A 24,737-nucleotide genomic window follows, 5' to 3' on the forward strand; every position below is an offset into this window, starting at 1 on the left:
GAAGGAAACAGATACCCCTTCAGGAACCATTCTAACATTTAATCTTCAAAGGATAGGGAAAAAATGCAAAAAGACTAAACATGGAAAATAAACAATGAGAACAAAGAAGACCTCAGGCTTATGAAGGCGACTGGGCAGGCTCTCACCCTGCGCTTCCTGGGGGTCAGGAAGAATGGAAGACCTGAATGGGCACACACACCAGCCTCATAGGCCACACCAGCAGAGATCCAACACCAGACTGGCTGCCCCCTTCCCCCAGGCCCACGGCCACCCAAGCCCTGAGAACAGGGCCACGGTTAATCCACTTCCCAGCAGCAGATCCTCTGTCCAGCCAAGGTGGGTGGGAAACCAGAGCTGCTTCCTCAGCCAGAGAACATTCTATACCATTCTTGCTCATGCTGTTTAATTACCCAGTGTTTTCCTTTGGGGAAGACCTGAAATTGCAGAGATCTTGGGGATTTTGAAGGAATGCAAGGCCTAATTTTGCCTAATTAGGAACCGTCTGGGCGGTGACGGTGATGCATCCCAGAGTTGGGCCTTGCAGACCCTGGGCCTCCTGGGTGGTGGGGGGCTGGGGGGTGCTGACGCACATGTTTACCTGAGGTCCTGGGCCACAATCTGGTTCGCATTGGGAAATCAGACTGTTTACAGGAGGCTGCAGCTGTCTCTCCCTCTCTTTGCCTTTCATTTTTCTGTGACATTTTGCAGGTCTCCCTGGGCCCCCTTGGGAGGGTCAGAGGCATCCTGAGAGTCCGACCATGCATTGTGACCACTGCTTGCACTGAGGCAGGGAGAGTGCTCTTCTCGGGACTCTGGGGACATTTGTCCGTGGTTTTCCAGAAGAGTGTCTGACCTTCCAGCCAATGTCAGTGAGCATTCTGCACCCGGGCCACGGTTGACAGCAGGGGCTGGTTCACTCTGCTCCCATGCAGATGCTGACTGCAGGAGCTGGTTAGCACTCTGAAGCCATGCAGTGGCTGACTGCACCACAGGGCCAGGGAGGAAGGCCCAGGCCAGCTCTCCAATGCCTGCACCCTTCCCTTCCCTTCCCTAACTTCCCCCTCCCTCCCTTCCCCCTTCCCTCTTCCCTTCCCCTTTCCTTCCTTCCTTCCCATAACCCTCAGCCCCCACTTCTTCCCCTTCTCCCCTAGTCCCTGTGGGGTGACGCAGCTCATACTTGTGGTCACAGCTTCAGTTTGCCCGTGATTTACTGGCTAGAGTACTTAGCTCCTTAATAAGTTCTGGGTGTCACTGAGGCTGACTCTGTCCTCCTGGGACACATTTGTCACTATTGGAATTTGCTAGCTGTCACTTAGCTTGTCATCTTAAACACTCTTATTTGTTCTCTTAACCACAAAGAGACAGGCGCTTGCTCGGCACAAGCGGGCTGTCCCTGGGGTAAGGAAGGCAGCGACAATCAGCAGCAGCACGACAGTAAACACTGATGTGGCCTGGGCAAGGCTCATGGTCCCAACAGGAGGTTACTACCACTATTCCAGGAAGGACCCCAAGAAACTCAAGGTCCCCCCCTGCGCCCCCAGAGTCCTGGCATCCCACTCACTACCAGAGGCTTAGTAAACCAAGCCGGGAGTAGAAGGAACAGTGGCTCCGGGCTCAGAACATGGTCTGCAACCCAGACAGAGGCTTCGGAGCCGAGAGTGGCCCCGGTGTGGTAAGGTGGGGACTGTGAGTCCCACAGAGAGGACAACACAGCCAGGTAGAAATCCTCTCTGTCACTGGGAACCCAAGCCTTGCCAGAGATACTGTGAGGAGCTCAGCCCAGCTGGGCTACTCAGGGCACCACAGCCCCAGGGTCTTCTCTGCCTGTCTGTGTGTGTCCAGCATGTACAGTATCATTCAGTGTGGTGAATAAAGACTGTTGTCCTCAGCCAGCTCTGCATGTGTCTGCCCGGGGCCAGTTCCCCCAGCCTCACTAGCCTCTGCTGCTGAGCAGTCTCTGTGAGGAAATGGCGTGGACCCTCGTGTGGCCGCCTGTGCCTTTCTCATCTCCTGGGCAGGGAGGGACACTTTGCTACTGCCAGGCTGTTGTTAGCTGTGACACATGCTAAGGGACAATGCAACTGTTCCCTGTGATGTCCTCTGTGCTAACTGTCTCAATGTCCCGTACCCCGGTAATCCAGGGTCACAGGAGCTGGAACCGAGTCAAATACCCGTGGCTCTATCTTTCTCGCTGCACTGTGATTCTGACGTCACCTTTGTCTCACCCTTAGTCTGCCTGGTCTCAGCTCCAACCTTGGCCACCATCCTCTGGAGCCACCCCAGAGAGCTCTTCCTGTAACGTGTGGTTGGTTTCTTCCATCTCTCCCTCTGACAACCCTGCAGCAGAGCATGACGGGGTCTCTCAGCCCCACCATCTTCCACCCGTTGCCAGCTTTAGGGACTCCCTGCCACCCCCGAGCTCAGGGCACAGCCCAAGCCTGGTACTGAGGGGACCTCATGCATTGCAGAGTTCCCACCGGACATGGGAGATGTGTTTTATGTGCCCGGGCAGACTCAGAGCTCACAAGTTTGATTATGAAATATGCTGGCTAAATCAGTTTCGTGGTTTATTGCCCGAGGCAGCAAGCCTTTTGTGTTTAATTGATTTCTGCCAACCCCATCCTGGGCTGTGCTGTTGTCAAGGCTCTGTGTATTCGCACTGTCAAGGCTGCTACCCCACACGTAAACACTATCTCCCAGGGATGGAAAACCGTCTCCCGCCAGAGGCAGTGTGCTCCACCTTGCATGCAGCTTGCTTTTGACTCTGGCTGGGGCCTGGCTTGTCAGCACTAGACCCCAACCCTCCACTCTCTCTGCTTTCTGCTTCTCATTTTTTCTTCTCCTGTTAGCATATACTCCCGTCTTTACCGAAGCAGGGTACGGTTTTACTCATCCACTTTCCAACATGACAATCAATGTCTTCAAACAAACAAACAAACAGAAATATTAGGCTACAAGCTTTGCTCCTAACTTCTCTATGAATTATCTTTAGATAAGGGGCCATGATATGCATCACTCTGCAGCTTGGCACTATTATTACTGTTTGATGCATGGCTCTAATTATGGAATGTATATCTGATCACACTGCCCAGGCATTAATATCCTGGTTAATAAGCTCACAGCAAGAGCCGGGAAGATGGCTCAGTAGGCAGAGCGCTTTGTCTTGCAAGTACGGGGCATGGGGACCTGAATTTGGAATCTGTGCAGTGAACCAGGTGTGATGACACACATTTGTAATTCTGGTGTGGGTGAGATGGGAGGCAGAGGCGGGGGTGGGGGTGGGGGTGGGGGATGGGGCGGAGGTGGGGGGTGGGGTCCCTCACAGATCCATGGCCAGCAAGTCTAGCTTGCCTGATCAAGTTACAGGCCCATGAGAGACTCCATCTCAAACAAAGGTTGACGGTGTGGGCTGACACCTGGGATTGTCCTCTTACCGCCACACATGCACACTACACACTACACGCACGCACACACACACACACACACACACACACACACACAAGATCAGAGTGAAACTTCCCTCTGAATCCCTTCCACCTATATCTATGTGCCAGCCAATCGGCGTCCCAGTGCCCACAGAGACAGAAGAGGACATTGGATGCCTTGAATATGGAGTTACAGTAGCTGTGAGTCACCGCGTGGGTGGCTCTGCAAGCACCACAAATGCTCCTAACCCACGTGTCCTCTCTACAGACCAGTGTTCTCCTTTTTACCCACACAGTGGAGACACATTAAGGTCAATGTATGTAGATAGTGCCACACCTTTCTTCAAACCATCCCGAGTCCACGTGGCTGGATGTTGCTTGATGGTGTACCGTTGTTTCCAAGATAAGGTGCCTCTGTACACATCCCAATTGTGGCTGACTACCTCTGTGCTGACAAGTGATCATTAGGACTGAGACGGAAAATGTGATGTCCGATCCAAAGGCTATCCACATTGCAAGTTTAAAAGATGAAGGTAGAGAGTCTAGCAGAAATATGAGCAAGTCCTATGCCCACGAGGCTCACTAGGAAGGGGTGCTCGTGGCTGGGACTCACGAAAGAGTGTGCTCTGCCGCGGAAGGACCAGTGCAGATGGGCTGCCAGCTGTCCGGAAGAGCGGTCAGTCAAGGGCTTAGTCTAAGAGAGACCCCTTTTATCACCAAACACTCTGCACCCCTGGGAACCTCCCACGCCTGGACAAACCAGGTACCCTGTCAGAGAGCCATCAGCACTGCAGTGGTCCACCAGATCGAGTCTGACACTGGTCATGCTCTCTTCCTGCCCCCCACCCCCACCCCATTCAGGCTGGAGATGTATGTGTGTATAGCTCATACGGTCCTCACCATTGTGTGGGAGGCCTACAGCCACTCACAGTGGTAACAGAGCCAGCTGTCCCCAGCCATGGCAATAGTTTGAGCTTTGTGTCTGAATGTGAGGGACCCGGGAAACCTTTGAGAAAGTTCTGATTTTTCATATTCAATCGTTTTCTTCCTGCCTTTGAGTCCTTTTACAGGCAGCTGCTGCACTTTATCTGGGGCGTCTGTCTTGGGCACAGATATTGAATCCTTGCATTTTATTAGCTTACACAGAGGTCATCTTTCCCTGCTGTTTCTCTGAGAGGCCTCCCTAGCCTGTGTGGCCGTCCTCCAACAACAGAAGCTAAGTGTCAGGCCTTCCTTGCCTCTGTCATAAAGGTCAGGTAGGCCCAGCCTTGCGGAACTCAATGACACGAGACACCTTCTGCTTCCTGGAGGTCCTACACACATCCTCTGTCCCTGTCTGAGTGCACCCAAGTTGAGTCAGGAGCATGCTAGCCCCCAAAGCTCTGTCAAGAGAGATAGGAGTGGCTTCCTTCTTCCATTTCAGGCTGAAGTCTAACTGGGCCCTAGTGTGTGTCCCCAGGCTGCTGAACCCTGTCATAGAGCAGTAATGATGTCATCCAGGCTGAGCAGACTCCTGTGATAAGGTAGGCCACAGGAAAGCTTGCTCATACGTCATAGAAAAAGCCTCGGGCCTGGAGCTGCCTTGCAGCACATAGCGAAGGCTGTGGACCCCAGCCCTAACCTTGCAGGGCCCCAGGACTTCTGTTCTATGACTTCCAGGCCTGGAGCAAACAAAGTCAGGAGTTAGGCACAGCCATCAATATCTGACTATGAGGAGCCAGGCCCACCCCAAGGTTCAAAGGACCCCCTCATGTTTTATCTGAAGTGTGTATGCTGAGCATTAATCAGCCTACGGATGCCTGGGTCATCCAATGCAATGAGGCCAGGTTCGGGACCTTCAGGCATAAGTGTGCTGTGGTCAATATATGGAAGGGGGCTGTTTGGGGACACATGGATCCCCCACCCTCCCTACTGCCACAGATTACACTGCTTCAGCTTGAAGCCTTGCTGGTGGGGCTGGAGAACTGGTCCCAGGGCCCACAGATTGTCTCTGCTTCTCAGAACTGAGCCACCAGGACAGCACGCTGTTGTCTGTCACTATTCTGGTGTCACCCACTGCTCTCTCAGTGCAGCCTCTCAACGCAGGTCCAAGTCAGGGTTCCTCAAATGGAGACTCAGTTCAGAGAGATGACTTCTCTGCCTGGGTGAGGGGCTCTAGCTAGTCTAGCCTGCCTCGACTTGTTCATTTTTCTCATTCAACAGTGCCATCTGGTGGTTGCCTCATGCAACTGCAGCCAGCCTGTCTTAGTTTCCGAGCCTGAAACTTTGGGTCCTTTTGGAGCCCAAAGCTCTTGCAAAAGGCATTTTGTTTGGTCTTGTTTTCATCACTGAGACAAATATAGGAATCCATGCTGAATGCTACAATCAGGTGTCGAGGTTGAGGCTGGAGAGACAGCTCCGTGGTTAAATGCTGCTGCTGCTGCTCTTGAAATTCCCAGCACCTACAAGGCAGTTAGTTCACAGCCATCTGCAACCTCAGTTCCAGGGAGATAAGACACTGTCCTCTGACCTCCCCGGGCACCAGCCATGCTCATGGTGCACATAGACACAGGCAAGCAAAACATTCACACATATAAAATAAATAAATAAATCTAACTTAAAACATAAGGCCTTGAAGTTCAGTCCACCATAAAACTGGTGACAGGTTTGGGGTGTGGCTCAGTTGGTAGAGTGAAGTCCTGGGTTCTACCCCCAGTGCTGCAAAAACCAGGTGTGCCAGTGCACTCCTTCATTCCCAGCACTCTGGAAGTGGAGAAAGGAGGGCTGGGAGTTCTAGATCATTCTCAACTACATAGTGAGTGTGAGGTCAGCCTGGTCTCCATGAATCTCTGTCTCGAAATTACACATGCTCATATTGGTTCTGCATACACATTCGAACTCAGAAACTCAGAAGTAAAATGGTCTGTGCCAGGCACCTGCTCAGTAGACAACAATGGAGACAGAAATCGGAAAACACCTTTGGTGGAAGTTTGTTTCTCTTTAATTTCTTACCACCATGTAGCTTGTAAATCGGCTGGCGATTTATCAGCACTGGGCAAGGCTGTACTAAGGTCCCAATGAAGATGGCTCCTAACCCTTGCCTTCTTATTCTCTACATCCAGAGTCCAGCTGCAAGTTTTCAAAGACTCCTTCAGATCACCAGTCTATCTTTCTGGTGCTGCTGCTGTGGGTTTCTGGTATAGATGGTCACACAGGCCTGGGCATCCTTGGGACGGTCAAAAGCCTAGTGCAGTACCATTTCTCTCTGTCTTTTTATACACACATGCACATAAAGGCACACAGGCACATGGACACAGACACAGTCTCTGTCTCTCTGTCTCTCTCATACACACACACACACACACACACACACACACACACACACACACACACACACAGAGACGAGGAAGGCAGAGATCAACTCTGGGTGTGTCATCCCTCGGATGCCATCCCACCTGTTTCCTGTGACAGGATGTCTCACTGGAAGTAGGGATCACCAGCTAGACCAGCCTGGCTGGCCAGCGAGCCTCCGCCATCTTCTGTTTTGCTTCCTGGATGCTGGGACAGACACATGCCACTATGCCTGGCTTGTTATCGGCGGCATTGCAGATTGAACTCAGGTCTTCACGCTTAGCTGGCAATCACTTCACTGGCTGAGCCGTCTCCACGGCTCATGGCTTGCTTTGTTTTTATTGGTATACATGTTTGTTGTACCGAGCAATGGGGTTCCTGTGACATTTTAATTCAAGCTTATTATCCACTTTGACTATTGTTGGCCCCGTTACCCTTCCCTGACTCCTCTAAGTTCCACACCTGCCAAGTCCCATTGATCCCCCCAAATAATGGGACTCAAGCAAAATGGGCATCCAGGCCTCACCCTGCAGCTAGAGACCCAGCTGCAGGCCCAAGCAGGGGCCGTATTCTCTAGTGCATGCTGAGAGTCATTCACTGCATTGTTTGCTACTGGAAAATTCAAGTTCCGTGTCTTCCCAGGGGGCTGAGGTCTCCAGCTGAAAGGTGACCAGCTGCAAGGCTACAGTTTAAGCCCCCAAATGACAATGCCAGCGCTCCCCCAAACCCTGCAGCATCTCATATTGTTGTCCCAGCACTATTTGAACCAGGACTTTATGGGCAGATCTGTCCAGATTGTCAAGGGCGACAGAATCTCCAGAAGATGGAGTTGCGATCAGGCTGTACTCTGCTCTAAGATGCTCTATATTATGTAAACAGTGGCTTTCAGCCTATGTCTTGCCCTGGGCAACTCCATTTCACAAAGTGGCATTTGGCTCCATTTTGAGTGCAAATGTAGAGTCAGGATAGCTCTGTGCTCCGCTCTGTAAGTAGACATCACCACCTGTCCAGCCCCAGCCGTGAAGCACAGACTGGCAACCGATTTCTACAGTACAAAGGTCCACGCTGCAAACTTAGCAAAGCAGACTGGGACCATATGAGCATAGGGCATAGTAAAAATATCACCGGGAAAGCTGGGCCAAGGACTTACCGAACACACCAGATTAATGACAGGGTGCAATAGTCTCATCTGGACTCCATAGAAAAGAGGACACAACACTGGGATGCCAACAGCCCCACCAACCTGTCATCTCAACTCTCAGCAACAAGGAACCAAAAGAGAACTCCCAACCATCCCAGCAGCTTCAGCTACCCCACTGCTGACCCAGACTACTTAAATAGCCAGCCATGTGTCCATCCACTCACCCACCGATCCATTCACTCACCCACCCACCCATCCACCCATGCATCCACCCATCCACCCATTCATTCACCTACCTACCCACCCACCCATCCATCCACCCACCCATCCACACACTCACCCATCCATTCACCTACCTATCCACCCACTCATCTACCCATCCATTCACTATCCACACACTCATCTATCCATTCACCCATCTGCCCATCTATTTACCTACCCATCCACCCACACACTCACCTGCACACTCATCCACATACTCACCCATCCACACACTCACCCATCCACACACTCACCCGTCCACCCACTCACCCATCCACCCACCCACTCACCCACCCACCCACACACTCACCCATCCACCTACTCACCCATCCACCCATCCACCCACTCACCCATCCACCCATCCACACACTCACCCATCCACACACCCACTCAACCATCCACCCACTCACCCATCCACACACTCTTCCACACACTCATCCACACACTCACCCATCCACCCACTCACCCATCCACACACCCACTCACCCATCCACCCACTCACCCATCCACCCACTCACCCATTCACACACCCACTCAACCATCCACACACTCACCCATCCACACACTCTTCCACACACTCATCCACACACTCACCCACCCACCCACTCACCCATCCACCCACTCACCCACCCACACACTCACTCAACCATCCACACACTCACCCATCCACACACTCTTCCACACACTCATCCACACACTCATCCACACACCCACCCATCCACCCAGCCATCCACTCATCCATCTAGCTCCAGTTCTGCACCTGATGTCTGCAGCTTCACTCAACTCTGAGGCTTGTTATGTCTTCTCCAACGGTGTTCCTTACCTGAGCCCCTCCCTCCCCTCCACGCCCCAGTCCTATCAACTCTCCGAGTCTGCCTTCAGTTAGGCCTCTCTGAACTCCTTGAATTCTGTGGTGGCCTCGTTAGCTCTTCATTACCAGTCCGTAGCAGTGTGAATATATAAAGTGATTAATTACTATGTGGGAACAGCAGGATGCTGCTGGGTTTTCTTCCCCTTTCCTTTTCTGGTTGAATCATAAGCACTCGTGCCCTTGTACCACCTAAGACCCACCCATGCACGAGCCACTGCCATGTCAGGGGTTCAGAGCAAAACGGGGGCTTTGATCCCAGCAACCTTCCACCACCCTCCACTCCATGCCCCCTCTTCAAGACCCTTTTGCAAAGGACACAAAAGGAAGCTGCTTACTACCTGCTACGGAGGAGGAAGGGGAGGGAGAGGAGGAGGAGAAGCCGAAGGGAAAGGGAGGGAAACAGCCTGAAAGACCCGGATTCTGTTATTGCCGTTTCAAAGGACCTATTTTCCCAAGGGACAAGATGTCGTTGACATTCACTGACAGAGCCTATTTTACCAAGATGCCTGAACCATAGTTCCCGCAAAAGAATGAGAATCAGGAGAAGGTAACTAGAAATACTGATTTCCTTCACCATCCTCAGGTAACTGGTCCCTAGAGTCCCTGGAACTCCAGAATGCCGAATGCTCTGTTCCTTAGGCTGAAAGATGGTGCTTTTATGGAATTGTCTTCTATCTTATTATTCTATTCTACTCTAATTCAGAAGTGGGGTCTTGCTTTGAACTACCGCTGTTGCCCTCATGTTAGGATTACATGGATTTGGATGCACCCCCAGACCCACAGAGCACTTTAACCCATCCCGTTCTCTTGAGAAACCTAGCAGAGGTCGCACTGTTGATCAACTGTTATTCTGTGTTGTCTAGGGAACAACTTCAAGTCCCAGCCATGGACAAAGAGGAACACTTGCAAGATACTCAGCGTTGGGACCTGGTTCTGAAACCTACCCTTTTCTTTTATTAAAATGATTTTAATTTTATTTTTTTCATATATTAAGCCCTGACTGCAGTTTCCCTTCGCTCCTCTCCTCCCAGTCCCTCCTGTCTTCCCCTATTTCCATACACTCTTCCTGCATTTCTCTTTAGAAAACACCAGGCCTCCCATGGATATCAACCGAAAATGACATATCAAGTTGTAAGGCTAGGTTATAAGACTCATATTAAGGCTGGATGAGGCAATCCAGTATGAGGAAGCGGGTCCCAAAAGCAAGCAAAAGACTTGGAGACAGCCCCTGCTCCCACGGTTAGGCATCCTGTAAAGAGACTGAGCTATACCGTAACATATCTGCAGAAGACCTAGAACAGACCCATGCAGGATCCCTGGCTGTCGGTCCAATCTCTCCGAGGCCCTATGAGCCCAGGTTAGATGAACTGTGGGGTTTCCTGTGGTGTCCTTGACCTCTCTGCTCCTACAGTCCTCCCTCCTCCTCTTCCTTGAGGTTTCCCCAAGCTCCACCTAATGTTTGGCTGTGGGTCTCTGCATCTGTTTCCATCAGTTGCTGGGTGAAGCCTCTCTGATGACAATTATGCTAAGCTCTAGGCTGCAAGGACAGCAGAGTATCATTAGGAATCATTCCACTGACTTTTCTCCAGTTTGGCTCTATCCTAGGTCTCTGGGCTGTCCAGTCTCTGGGTCCTGGCCCTCCAGGCTGTGTCAGGGGTGGGCTCCCTCTCGTAGCATGGGTCTCAAGCTGGACCAGTCACTGGTGAGCTATTCCCATAATTTCTGCTCCATCTTTACCCCTGTACATCTTGTAAGCAGGAAAACTAATAGGTCGTAGGTTTTGTGGTTGGGTTGGTATCCCAGCCCTTCCAGTGGAAGTCTTGCCTGGTGATAGGAGATGGCCAGTTCAGGCTTTGTATCTCCCATTGCTAAGAGCCTTAGCGTTACCCTCATAAATTCCTGGGAGTTTCCATTGCACTAGATTTCTAGCTCATCCCAGAGATGCTCCCCCCCCATTCCAGTTGTCCCCCCAGGACTCTCTCCCTTCACCCTCACCCTTTCTAACCTGATCTTTCTTGTTCCTATTTTCACTCCTCCATCCAGACCTCCCCCCCAAGTCCATCCACCTGCCATGTCTATTATATTTCCTCATCACAGTGAAATTCATGCACACGCCCCCACCCCAGCCCTCTTTAATCTTAGCTCTCATGGCTCTGTGGATTGTAGCATGATTATCCTTTACTTCACAGCTAATATCCCCTTATAAGTGAGCACATACTGCATTTGCCTGCTTGTCTTTCTGGGGCTGGGTTGCCTCACTTAGGATGAATTTTTTACCTAGTTCCATCAATTTGTCTGCAATTTTCACAATATTGGGGTTTTTTTTCTTCTTTTCTTCTTTTTTCTTTTACCAAGCTAAGTAATACTCCATTGTATAAATGTACCACATTTTCTTTATCTATTCTTTGATTGAAGGACATCTAGGTTGTTTCCAGTTTCCAGATAATACAAATAAAGCTGCTATGAACATGGCTGAGCAAGTGTCCTGTGGCGTGATGGAGCGCCCTGGGTATATGTCTGGGAGTGGTATAGCTGGATTTTTTTTTTAAGAATGATTGATTTATTTATCATATGTAACTACACTGTAGCTGTGTTCAGACACTCCAGGGCATCAGATCTTGTTACGGATGGTTGTGAGCCACCATGTGGTTGCTGGGATTTGAACTCAGGATCTTCGGAAGAGCAGGTGGTGCTCTTAACCGCTGAGCCACCTCTCCAGCCCCCTAGCTGGGTCTTGAGGTACATTGATTCTTAATTTTCTGGGGGAACATATTGTTTTCTAAAGTGGCTGTGCATGTTTACTCTCCCACCAGTAATGGCGGGGTGTTCCCTTTGCTCCACATTCTCACCAGCAGAGTGTTCCCCATCCGCATGAGCTGTCATAAGGATGTTGAAATTTTTCTTTAAGTGTTTCTCAACCATTTGAGATTCCTCTATTGAGAATTCTCTATTTAGATCTGTTACCCCATTTTTAATTGGATTATTTGATTTGTTGATATCTGGCTTCTTAAGTTCCTCATATATTTGGGGTATTGCCTCTCTATCAGATGGAGAGTTGGTGAAAATTCTTTCCCATTCTGTAGGCTACTGATTTGTCTTATTGACAGTGTCCTTTGCCCTGTAAAAGCTTTATAGTTTCATGGTTATTAATTGTTGATCCTAACTGCCTTGCTATGTTCTGTTCAGAAAGTCATCTCCTGTGCCAATGTGTTCTGGGATATTCCTCAATTTCTTTCATATCAGGTTCAGTATATGGTTTTATGTTGATGTTTTTGATCCTGAGTTTTGTGCAGAGTGATAGATATGGATCTATTTGCATCCTTCTACATGCTGACATCCAGTTAGATCAGCACCATTTGTTGAAGATGCTTTCTTTTTTCCATTGTATAATTGTATAATCTTGGCTTCTTTGTCAAAAATCAGGTGTTCACAGATGTGTGGATTTATGTCTGTGTCTTTGATTCTATTCTATTGATCAACCTGTCTTTTTATGCCAATACCATGTATTTTTTATTTCTATAGCTCCATAGTAAAGCTTGAAGTCAGGGAGGGTCATATCTCTGGAAGTTCTTTTATTGTTCAAGATTGTTTTAGCGATCTTGACTTTTTTCTATATGAAGCTGAATAATGTTCTTTGAAGGTCTGTAAAAATTGTGTTGGTGTTTTATGGGGATTGCAGTGAATTTGTAGGTTGCTTCTGATGAGATGACTGTTTTCACTGAGGCAATCCTATGGATCTACGAACACAGGGGATCTTCCCATCTTCTCATGTCTTCTCCAATTTCTTTCTTCAAAGACTTGAAGTTCTTATCATATAGATCTTTCACTTGTTGAGTTAGAGTTCTACCAAAATATTTTATATTATTTGTCACTTCTGTAAAGGGTTTCCTTGATTTCTTTCTCAGTCTGTTTATTGTTTGTATAAAGGAGGGCTACCATTGTTTTTTTTTTTTTTTTAGTTAATCTTGTATGCAGCTACATCGCTGAGGGTGTTTATCAGCTGTAGGAGTTCCCTGATAGAGTTTTTAGGGTTGTTTATGTATACTATCATATCATCTGAAAATAGCAATACTTTGATTTCTTCCTTTCCAGTTTGTATCCCCTTGATCTCCTTTAGTTGTCTTACTGTTCTGGCTAGAACTCCAAGTACTATATTGAATAGATTCTATTCCTTACTTTAAAGAAAACTACAGGCTGAGCAACCAATTGGAATTCCTATGACTGGTGAGAGTGTCACAGGCCAAAGGAGTCTTAACCTCTTCTACAACCACTCTTTGCCCACCTCCATGTCTGAGCTAACATATATAACATCCTTATGACCATAAGATAAAATCCTACATGGCACATCACAGACCCCTAGCTTCCCCAGTCACAAAGCTAAGGATGGCCCAGGTAATACCTGAATTTACAGCAGAAATGTCCCTGATTGGCTGGGACTACAGCATAAGTGTCCCTGATTGGCTGGGACTACAGCATAAGTGTCCCTGGTTGGCTGGGACTGGTTTACATGCTGTTTTCACCAATGTATTTGGGAAGTGTCATGATTTATGATTCTCTTCAGAACATGGGGTTTGGGATAACACAAATCTGTATTCTTCTATCATGATCATTCATATTTGACTCCAGGATAAATCTGTGTGTGTGCATTAACAGAAATGATTATTTTGAACGTGAAAAATGTTATCAACACATACACTGAATGTCCATCACACCATACATACGTGCACACATGCACACGCACACAAACACACAAAAACATTTATGCACATAGGAACACTTAAATATACAAAACACATTTTAGTATGAGTTAAAATTATTTGTTTAAACATTTCTATGTTGACTTTAGTGATCATCATTTTGATATGATTAATCCATTTGTCATGTTTAAAACTCTTTGTAGCATCCATGTAATAGTTTGAGGGGAGGACCTGGGAATGAGGCATTCAGAGATATAGCTAAACTTCTACCTGTGTCTAGATATGAAAGAAAAATATGGAGCCCCTACTGCTCACAGAGGATGTAGAGGTGGGCTAGCAGGCAGTCCGGACATCTGGCATATCCACTCCCTGGCCTTTAGGGTCTCAATACAAAAGGGCAGGTATGTTGAGGTCAAAGGTCAACCTCGAGCATTGCTCCTCAGTGCTATCCAGCTTGGTTTTTTTTGAAGCAGAGTCTTTCACTGGCCTGGAACTCATCAAGATGGCTGGGCTGCCAGGTCAGTGAGCCCTTGGGATCAGTAGCTCAGGTCAGTGAGCCCCTGGGGTCAGTGAGTCCCAGGGGATCCCAGGGGCTCTTCCTCTATAGAAGAATCTTAGCCCCTTCCTCCATGGAGCTAAGATTACCAGTGTGGCCTGCAGCAGGTCCCCCAGCTTGCAAGGTAGGCACTTTATGAATTCAGCCAGGCCGCAGCCCTCCACGTACACTTCAAATCAGCTCACAAGAGTAATCTGAAGCAGCTTGGGATTTTGATGCTATGAGTCTGAGGCTACCCTAGTCTACATAGCAATTCCAGGATAGCAAAGGCTGAGTTGTGAGAACTTGTCTGGAACAAGAAACAAATGCACACACACACACACACACAACTTATGCAACACATATGCACACTTACACACACATGCACACTCACTCTTTATGAGGTTTCAGACCTAGGTCACTTTTCACTGATGTGTTGTTACCTTTACAGAGTAGCGAGTTCACTCTGTATGCATATAATATGCCATATCTCCTGTGTCATTCCCTCTTAGTGCCCTCCCCTTTCCTTTCCTCTATTATCCACCATCCCCTTTCATATTCACATCCACCTTTTAAATCATACCACATAAGCATAATTATATTATTTTAAATATTTATTTATTTATTTATTTATTTATTTATTTATTTATCTTGATTTGTTTGCAGTTCTGGGGACAAAAGCCATAGGCTTGGCAGGCTAGGCGAGTGCTCTACCACTGAGCTATGCTCTATACCCCCTGCCACAAAACCCCATTCATTTGCCTGTAGGTCTTGTGTCTAGCCATCTTGTTACACTGGCTATCTTAGTTAGGGTTTTACTGCTGTGAACAGACACTATAACCAAGGCAACTCTTATGAGGACAACATTTAATTGGGGCTGGCTTACAGGTTCAAAGGTTCAGTCCACTATCATCAACGCAGGAACATGGCAGCATCCAGGCAGGCATGATGCAGGAGGAGCTGAGAGTTCTACATCTTCATCTGAAGGCTGCTAGAATAATACTGACTTCCAAGCAGCTAGGATGAGGGTCTTAAAGCCCACATCCACAGTGACACACCTACTCCAACAAGGCCACACCTACTCCACCAGGCCTACACCTCCCAACAGTGCCAATCCCTGAGCAGAGCACTTACAAACCATCCCACTGGCTTATTAGTTCTAGTAAATGGTTTGAATCTCATACAGGAAAACATGTTGGTTATGACACGTATGTTACGTAGCATCAATTCCCTCCCAAGATATAAAGAGGTCCTTGTTTCTTGCCTTATTGAAGTGGTCACCATCACATGGTACCCGCCTTGTGTCCCTGGCTGTGCCCTTGTGCTCCCTGTGGGAGACAGCTCCCTCTCAGTAGTCCACAGGGTTGTCTCTTGTGAAAATCCAGTTCTGAGCAAGGCCCCACATGAAGGCCCATGCTGTGAGCGTCATTATATGAACCCTCAAGAATGACTTGTCACTCCTGTCCATGATGCAGAGAGGACTTGTTAAATCAGTCTTCCTGGAGTTGTGAGACAAAACAACTACAATATCTCTATGGAAGGCTTCCTTGAGACACCAGGCTTCTGAGACAAGCATGTGACAGAGAGCAGTAGTTCCACACATCCTTTCCTCCAACAAGTGGCCCCAACAGCCACCTCTTTCTTCCCCCATGCAATCACTGTGCCTGTCTTCCACAGCTGCCCATCCACATTCAGTGGGGCGGGGGGGGGGGGGGAGAGGCAGAGCTCTAACTGGCTCTGTATCTAGAGCCCAACAGAGGAGGGGCATAGCACAGAAAACCAGTTTAAGGGGCAAATTAAATGGGTTGGGGTTGGTGCAAAAAGTCAGAGAAGAAGAAAAGAAGGCAGAAGAATGAGTTTGTTCTGCAAACATAGTTTATTTAGGGATCCAGGACCTGATCCACAGGAAGCCAGAAAGATCAGGACTAGTCAACCTGAGTGGAGGGGCAGCTGGCAGATGGAGGAAACAGTAAAGAAACCCTGCCACAGAGGAGGTGAACATGGGGCCAGGAGTGGAGTCCAGTTACTAAGAGATATCCTAGACTTATCTCCATATTGGGGGTGTCTTTGGTGAGCTGTAGTGTGAAAACCATAGAACCCCAGAACAGAGCAACCTGTAAAGGGGACCCGAATTACCTCTGCTACCTGAGATCTGTGACCAGAGTCTCAGATTTTACACTGGCAGCATATAGGGGCACAACAGCTGGACTGACAGCAGCAAGGCTTGCAGCAGCTGGACTGACAGCAGCAGGGCTTGCAACAGCTGGACTGACAGCAGCAGGGCTTACAGCAGCTGGACTGACAGCAGGAAGACCCACAGCCCGAGGAGCAACAGGGTTTGCAGCAGCTGGACTGACAGCAGCAGGGCTTACAACAGCTGGACTGACAGCAGCAGGGCTTGCAGCAGCTGGACTGGCAGCAGGAAGACCCGCAGCCTGAAGAGCAGCAAGGTTTGCAACAGCTGGACTGACAACAGCAAGGTTTGCAACAGCTTGACTGACAGCAGCAAGTCTTACAGCCCCCACAAGATCCGCAGCCCCCACAGGAACCACAACCCCCCTTGCAACCTCCACAGGAGCCACAGCCTCCCTTGCAGCCTCCACAGGAGCCACAGCCTCCCTTGCAGCCTCCACAGGAACCACAGCCTCCCTTGCAGCCTCCACAGCTGGAGCAGGAACAGGCTGGCACACAACAGCACACAGGCTTGCAGCAGCACACAGGCTTGCAGCAGCAGGAGCCACAACCCCCACAGCTGGAGCCACAGCCCCCACAGCTGGAGCCACAGCCTCCTGAACAGCCACAGCAGGTCATGGTTCTGGTGTTCGGTTGAGGATGGAGTAGGTCAGAGGAGCAGGTGGAGAGAAAGGTGTGCGGGTGTGGAGCCTCCTGAGCCTGGGGACTTTATATCCCTGCCCAGGTCAGGTGTCATGAGTCACTTCCTGGATCCTGAATGTGTCATAGTTTAGGATTCTCTTCTGCATGGTCTATCTGTTCCTATCTATAACTTCCGTTTTCCCTCAGTAAACACTAACGAGTGTCCAGTAGGTGTCCCCTTTATTTGGGGCTAAGGGAAGCACAGAGACAGGAATGAAGGAACTAGCCTCAGAGTTGCTAGTTTATTTGAGCACTTGTATTGTTCTTCTCAGGACTGCTTAAAAAAAAAAAAAAGTCTGTTTTTCTCTGTAGGTAGAGCTTTGTAAGTCGCTCAGGCTGACCATGAACCCACAATGTAGCTCAGACTGAAGTGGGATTTGCAGCTCTTTCCTGTCTCGGGCCCTCTAGTGCTGGGATCACACTCTGGGAAGCTTCGAGCACGGATAGATAGAACAACTAAACTTCGAGCATGGATAGATAGTCAGAAGACTTGATCCCAGAGCTCAATTCTACTCCACGTGGTGAGTATTTCTGTCTATAAAAGGCTCATTCTAGGGACTTCAGACTATTACAGAGTAGTAGACAGATGTAGGTAGTATCCCAGGTGTCCAGTGACACAATGCAATTTTGTGTAAATCTGTCTAGAATCCCGGCCAGGTGATGAACAGGGAAGATGCTCCATGCTGTTCCTCCAGTAGCCACACGGTGGCGCTGTGAGAGGCCCACTGTCCCTCAGCCTCACATTCCAGTGGTTCCTCCAGCTGAAGGTTCTCTTGCTGCCTGTCCTGTCCTACTCCCTCACAAACTGTCCTGTTTGAGGAGAAGCAGCTACATCAGGATGTGGTATCAAAATGGCAAAGACACTTTGGCCAGCAGGAAGCGCGAGCTAGGAGCATCCAAGCCAATGGGTGTTAGCTGGAAGAAGAGTGAGATTTTCTATTCAGTTTGGTTTGTTAATGAAGAGAATAAAGGGAAGGGAAGTGCAGGGAAGGGAAGAGAAGGGAAGGGAAGAGAAGGGAAGGGAAGGGAAAGGAAAAGAAGGGAAGGGAAGGAAAGGGAAGAGAAGGGAAGGGAAAGGAAGGGAAGGGAAGGAAAGGGAAGAGAAGGGAAGGGAAAGGAAGGGAAGGGAAGGAAAGGAAGGGAAAGGAAGGGAAGGGAAGAAAAGGGAAGAGAAGAGAAGGGAAAGGAAGGGAAAGGAAGGGAAGGGAAGGGAAACTAAGGAGACTGCTCAGTTGGTAAAATATTTGCTGGTAAGCAAGAGGACCTGACTTATCCCTACAAAACCTAATTAAAATTCCAGGAGTTGCCAGACATGGTGGCACAAACCTTGAACCCTAGCATGTGAGGTCAGGTTGGCAGCTCTCTGTGAGTTGGAGGCCTGCCAGGTCTATATAACAAGTTCTGAGATACCTGAGATACAGAATAGCAACCCATTAACAACAACAACAACAACAACAACAACAAAATACCAACTAGAACTGGTGGGGCATGCTCCTAATCCCAGTGCTTGGTAGGATTTGTTTTAAAGGAAAATTCTTAGCAAAATTACTGTAGCCTACACAAAGTTTTGTAATAGAACTTTCATCTTGTAATGCAGGCAGCCTGGTTTTATGTAAATTCTACTTTCTGTTACCAATTTTAGATTTTTTTTCATTTCTCCCAGATGCTTACTCTATAGGATCAGTTTTCTCTTCTAAATCCTGTGATGAGATTTTTTTTCTCAGCTTCAGTTTCCATTGGAAGCAACAGAGTCAAACTGTTCCACCCAGAATGAAATTTAAAACCAACATTTCACGTGGCTGTAATTTTATTTAGGTTTGTTGGAGGTAAAGCCCTTTAAACTGCTTTTTATCTCAAATGTTATAGTTAACTATTAAATTCCCAGTTAGGTAGCTACTTTCAAGAAAATGAAGAAAAGGGAAGCATATATGAATTAACAAAGTTCAAAAACTGTCCCTAAAATGCTGACATACGTGCATGAGCGTGCATGCGTGCGCACACACACACACACACACACACACACACACACACACACACACACACTTTAAATAGGCATGCCAAAAAGTAATGTTACTATGGAACAAGTTAAGAAAACACACACACATAAACTGAAGGGGCCAGAGGTTCACTGCTGCCTCACACTGGGGATTCTGGGTACAGGTTCCATTTTGCCTCAGTTTGTTAATGCATGGTGAGTTGTTGCAGGATATTTGATCACACTATGAACTCCAAGATTGTGTTGTTCAATGGAAAAAACTGTATGTAGTCATGCTATGACTCAGCCTTAGTACACACCTTTAATCCCTCTGGCTGGAATACAGATACACCCTTAGTACAAAACTTTAATCTCAGACAATGAATGTAAAATTAGTTTGTAGAAGGAAGCAGCGATGATCGAAAGTGTTGTCAAATGGAGAGGCAGACAAAGTGATGAATCAGAGAAAGATTTGGCAGAATAGGATACGCCCAGCTCTCATGAGAAGAGAGGGAGGAGGTGACTTAAAAGAGAGCAGCACAGAGAGGGAGGGGTTCACTGGGACAGTTGTACGGAGACAGGTTGCAGAAAAAGAGAACAACCTAGACACGGGTGAAGACAGAACAAGCCAGAGAATGAGAAGGAGCCAGAAGATTCCAGCATATTACCAAAGGTTGTATGCGATCAAGCAGAACGGTAGGTAACCAGTTCGAATCAGTCAGTGCAGAGAGACGTTTTGAGCCAGAACAGATGAGTGGAGGTAGAGTTCAGAAAGAGCTAGAAAGAGTGAACACATTTAGCAGTAATTCTCAGAGGCTGAAAGCACTCTAGGCCTAAATAAGATTGTATGAACACTAAAAGCTCCCAGAACTTGGCCATGGTTGCCAGGTTGACACAGGAAGCCTTTAAGACAACAATTATTTCAGGTGAATAAAAGACTCCTTTACCATAAGACTGCAAGGACAAGTAATTTGGATGTTTTCTGGGGAGCACTGAGGTGGTGGAATCGTCATATTTGCACAGATCACAAACCACCTTAGAGCTCACCCCAATACCTCTGCTCTGCCTCCCTCTTCCCAGGGGCTCAGGAAGTTTCTAACTAGTTAGTTCACATTGGACCTTGCCATGAGAAGGGAACTCTTATTAATCTGTCAGGATTCTTTCCCAACCATGGTGGCCAGTGCCATTTGGTAAAAGGCTTTGTCTTTCAGAGTCCTAGGTTGTTTAGGGTAGGGCGGGGTAACTGCCAAGTGGTAGGGAAGACTAAAATGTCTTGGTCTTTAGGTATCAGTTGAGCCATTGCGTTTTTGTTTCGGTTGAGCCCAAGGACGCTAACAAGAGAGAAATTTACAAAGGGTAAAATTGTATCAGAGTCCAAAACAAAACCAAACACACCATGGAGAATGAGACACATGGTAACTCCTCCCAGAGAGTCTGGCAGAGACTCTGGTGGGTCAGGACCTAGGCTACTGGACCCTTCACTGAGTGAGCCAGGAACTCCTGACCTGGTCAGAGGAAGCTTGTGTGGCAAGTGGAAATTCCATATTGGTCCAGCCTGTGATGCTCTCAACAATGGCCCATCTCAATGTACATTGATCCAGTTTCCACCATGAGACTCAGAAAAGCTTACTAGGCCCCTCCCACTCTTGGGAGTTCTTTCTCACCTTCCCTTAATAAATTTATGTTCATTGCTTTGGGAACCATCAGCTCTCCTGCACCCATGCTATAGGAAATAAAATCAAATAGTTCATTCAAACATGTCTTTATACTGTTTCTCTATGTTGAAATACAAAGGAAGAAATAAACAACCAGGACACCAGCTACACATTCTACCACACAAGACGCTCATCTACATGCAACCAAACTAGGAGTTTATAGCAGACACTTAACTAACAACCAAGCTTGCCCTGCAAGATCATGTACCTGATAAGCTCAAAACTAAACAGGATATGACACAAAGAGATTAATCTATACACAAATTTATTCACAAAAGACAAACAAGAGCAGCAGAAAGATGAGACCAGCTGATGGGTAAGAGTGTACCCTCCTGATTACTCAGCTAAGAAGGAAGGGGAGGGACATTGTCCCATGCAGAAGGGTCATGAGATGTGCTCTGCATGCATCCAGGGGGCCAACCGTTCTGGGCTGAGGACCAGCTGAGCAAAGCTGTAAACTCCTCCATCTCACACTTGCTGCTCTGAGCATCCAGGCTCTCCTCATGAAGGAAGGGTCCTTGTTGCTCATACTAGCTTCCCGGCTCAGCTCACCTAGGGCCTAGAAAGGCTGATGCTCTCAGAAAACTCACATCAACTTCTCTGCTTTACCCTGTAGAGGTCAAGACAACTGACACTGGCTGAGGGGGAAGATGAGAAAGTCTGTCAGGTAAAGTAATTCTGCCCCAGTGTGGGACCCTCAACCTTCCTCTGACCCTGGCCTCCTGGCTGTGAGCATCTCTTGACTGTCCCCCAAAGTCCTCAGTGAAACCCTGAGGGTCCTGAGCTTGGGGCCTTGAAGCTCTAACAATCAAGGCTTAACCACCCCTTCCCCTGCAGCACAGTTACACAGACAAGTAATAACAAAAATCAGAGAAAAGAGACTATTTGGGGTGGAAACATGGAAAGGGTTAACAGAAAAGACCACTCTTTGGGGTCCTGACATGATATTCACGTTAAAAGGAGCAGGAGGTCTCCATAGCTAAGTACTCCTGATCAAGGTGTGGCCCTGCCTATTACCACCCCACCATTCTCTTGCATCTTGTAAGGTCCTGTCTTCTCGATTAATGAATCCCCTCCATATAACTCCTTGGAAAAGGGTAGAAGAACCTGGGAACTCAGAATCTGCCCTCTAGCTTTATATCTGTGCTGTGACATGGTGATACTGGATGACATGTAACTCTGTATAAAAAATCAGCTAGCTTAGAACTCACAGAGATCTGTCTGCCTCTGACTCCCACCTGTAGGGATTTGAGACATACATGTCCACACTAAACTAAACTTTGTTTTACAACACTACACTTATACCAGATGATATTTCCCAAGAAAACAAAGCCATATTTGGAAGACAGGATGGAGCAGTTCCCACAAATCACCCATGTGGGATCCCAGGCCTGCCATATCCCATGTGAAGAAGAGGACCAGGTGACCTGTGAGTCACAGGGCTCAGGTCAGAGGAGGAACCACCAATGTTGTACAATGAGGAGAGTGAGTGCTGAGGTGGGCACGGGGAGCCTGAACCCAGGAGGCAGGCACAGAAGAACAGGAAGTTCTAGTGATGGGATGGGAGCAAGGCTTGCCTATGTCTCTCTCCAGCTCAAAGGAAGGGGACTGGGCATCTTCTGATGGACACTTGTTAGTGTTTACTGAGGGGAAGCAGTTCTTGGAAGATATGGCAGTCTGTCTGGGAAGGGCATAGGGAAAACAGAAGTAATATAAAGGAACAGACAATACCATGCAGAAGAGAATCCTAAGCTATGACACATTCAGTATCCAGGAAGTGACCCTGAGAAGCATCATGCCTGACCTGGGCAGGAATATAAAGACCCCAAGCTCAGGAGGCTCCACATCTGCACACTTCCTCTCCACCTGCTCCTCTGACCTACTCCATCCTCCACCAAACACCAGAACCATGAGCTGCTGTGGCTGTTCAGGAGGCTGTGGCTCCAGCTGTGGGGGCTGTGGCTCCAGCTGCTGCAAGCCTGTGTGCTGCTGTGTACCCACCTGTTCCTGTTCAGGTTGTGGTGGCTGCAGCTCCAGCTGCTGCAAGCCTGTGTGTTGCTGTAAGCCTGTGTGCTGCTGTGTTCCTGTCTGTTCCTGCTCTGGCTGTGGGGGCTGTGGCTCCAGCTGTGGGGGCTGTGGCTCCAGCTGTGGGGGCTGTGGCTCCTGCTGCTGCAAGCCTGTGTGCTGCTGTGTGCCTGTCTGTTCCTGCTCCAGCTGTGGGGGCTGTGGCTCCTGTGGAGGCTGTAAGGGAGGCTGTGGCTCCTGTGGAGGCTGTAAGGGAGGCTGTGCCTCTTGTGGTTGCTGCCAGTCCAGCTGCTGCAAGCCCTGCTGTTGTCAGTCTAGCTGCTGCAAGCCCTGCTGCTGTCAATCCAGCTGCTGCAAACCCGACTGCTGTCAGTCCAGCTGCTGCAAACCCTGCTGCTGTCAGTCCAGCTGCTGCAAGCCCTGTTGCTCTTCAGGCTGTGGGTCTTCCTGCTGTCAGTCCAGCTGCTGCAAACCCTGCTGTTGTCAGTCCAGCTGCTGCAAGCCCTGCTGCTCCTCAGGCTGTGGGTCTTCGTGCTGTCAGGGCAGCTGCTGAAGCAGTTTGCAATGTCCCCATGTGTTCCCAATGCAAGATCTAAGACTCTCACCTTGACCCAGCCCCCTGACCCACGTTCCTCAGCTGTGGCCCTCACTTTATCACCAGGTTCCTCATTATCCTGCATGTTCCCTTAGCATTCCTGCTTCCCTCAGCTTCAACTCAAATGTGATTTTAGTGCCAACAAAGAAACCATCTGCTCCTCCACTGTGTGCTAACAAATTGTCTTCTGTAGTCGCTCTACCTCTGGTGCCCTCATCATAGCCCACCCACCTGCTGCAATAAGGTGAGCATTCAGACTTCCTTGGACTGTATGCCAAGGAAGAGTCACCTCTGCTTTACCCTGAGTTGAAAGTCACAAACTAATAAACGCATCACATGGACCAATGCAAGCATGCCTCATTCATTCATCCTGTCCCTCGCTGTCACTCCATGGTTTCCTCATTTTCCTACAGGTCTGTGTGGGACCCCACCTGACTGATGGTGGGGCTAGAGGCAGCCAAGTTCTCCTGACTCACATCTCCTTCTTCCTGTCTCCTCCCTCTCTTGGGAGTCCTCTCTATTCGTGCCTTACTAGCTTGGTCAGAGGGACACTGGACTGCCAGGCCAACAGAGGCCCTGAAGCTGTGACAGCTCCAGACTGTGTCAGACCCACCCCTCTGATGACTCCCTTTGCAGTGTCTGATTTCCTCACTAGGGTGTGAGTGACCTGCTTGTCCCTGCAGCTCACACACATCCACCCTCAGGGGGAAGCAGTTCCATGCTGTTCCTACAGAAGCCACACGGTGGCGGTGTGAGAGCTTCCTCCAGCTGAAGGTTCTCTTGCTGCCTGTGTAGTTTCACTTCCCTCTCTCATCCTCTTTGAGGTCAAGCAGCTACATCTGGATGAAGAGACCAAAATGGCAAAGACAGCTGTACTGGCTGGTTTTGTGTGTCAACTTGACACAGGTTGGAGTTATCACAGAGAAAGTAGTTTCAGTTGGGGAAGTGCCCCCATGTGATCCATCTGTGCGGCATTTTCTCAATTAGTGATCAAGTGGGGAGGGCCCCTTGTGGATTTTACCATCCCTGGGCTGGTATTCTTGGGTTCTATAAGAGAGCAGACTGAGCAAGGCAGGGAAGCAAGCCATTAAGCAACATCTGTCCATGGCTTCTGCATCAGCTCCTGCTTCCTGACCTGCTTGAGCTCCAGTCCTGATTTCCTTCTGTGATGAACAGCAATGCAGAACTGTAAGCTGAATAAACCCTTTCCTCTACAACTTGCTTCTTGGTCATGATGCTTGTACAGGATTAGAAACCCTGACTAAGACAACAGCCTTGGCCAGTAGGCACACA

Source organism: Apodemus sylvaticus, chromosome 1 (assembly GCF_947179515.1).
Source record: "Apodemus sylvaticus chromosome 1, mApoSyl1.1, whole genome shotgun sequence".
Taxonomy (NCBI): Eukaryota; Metazoa; Chordata; class Mammalia; order Rodentia; family Muridae; genus Apodemus; species Apodemus sylvaticus.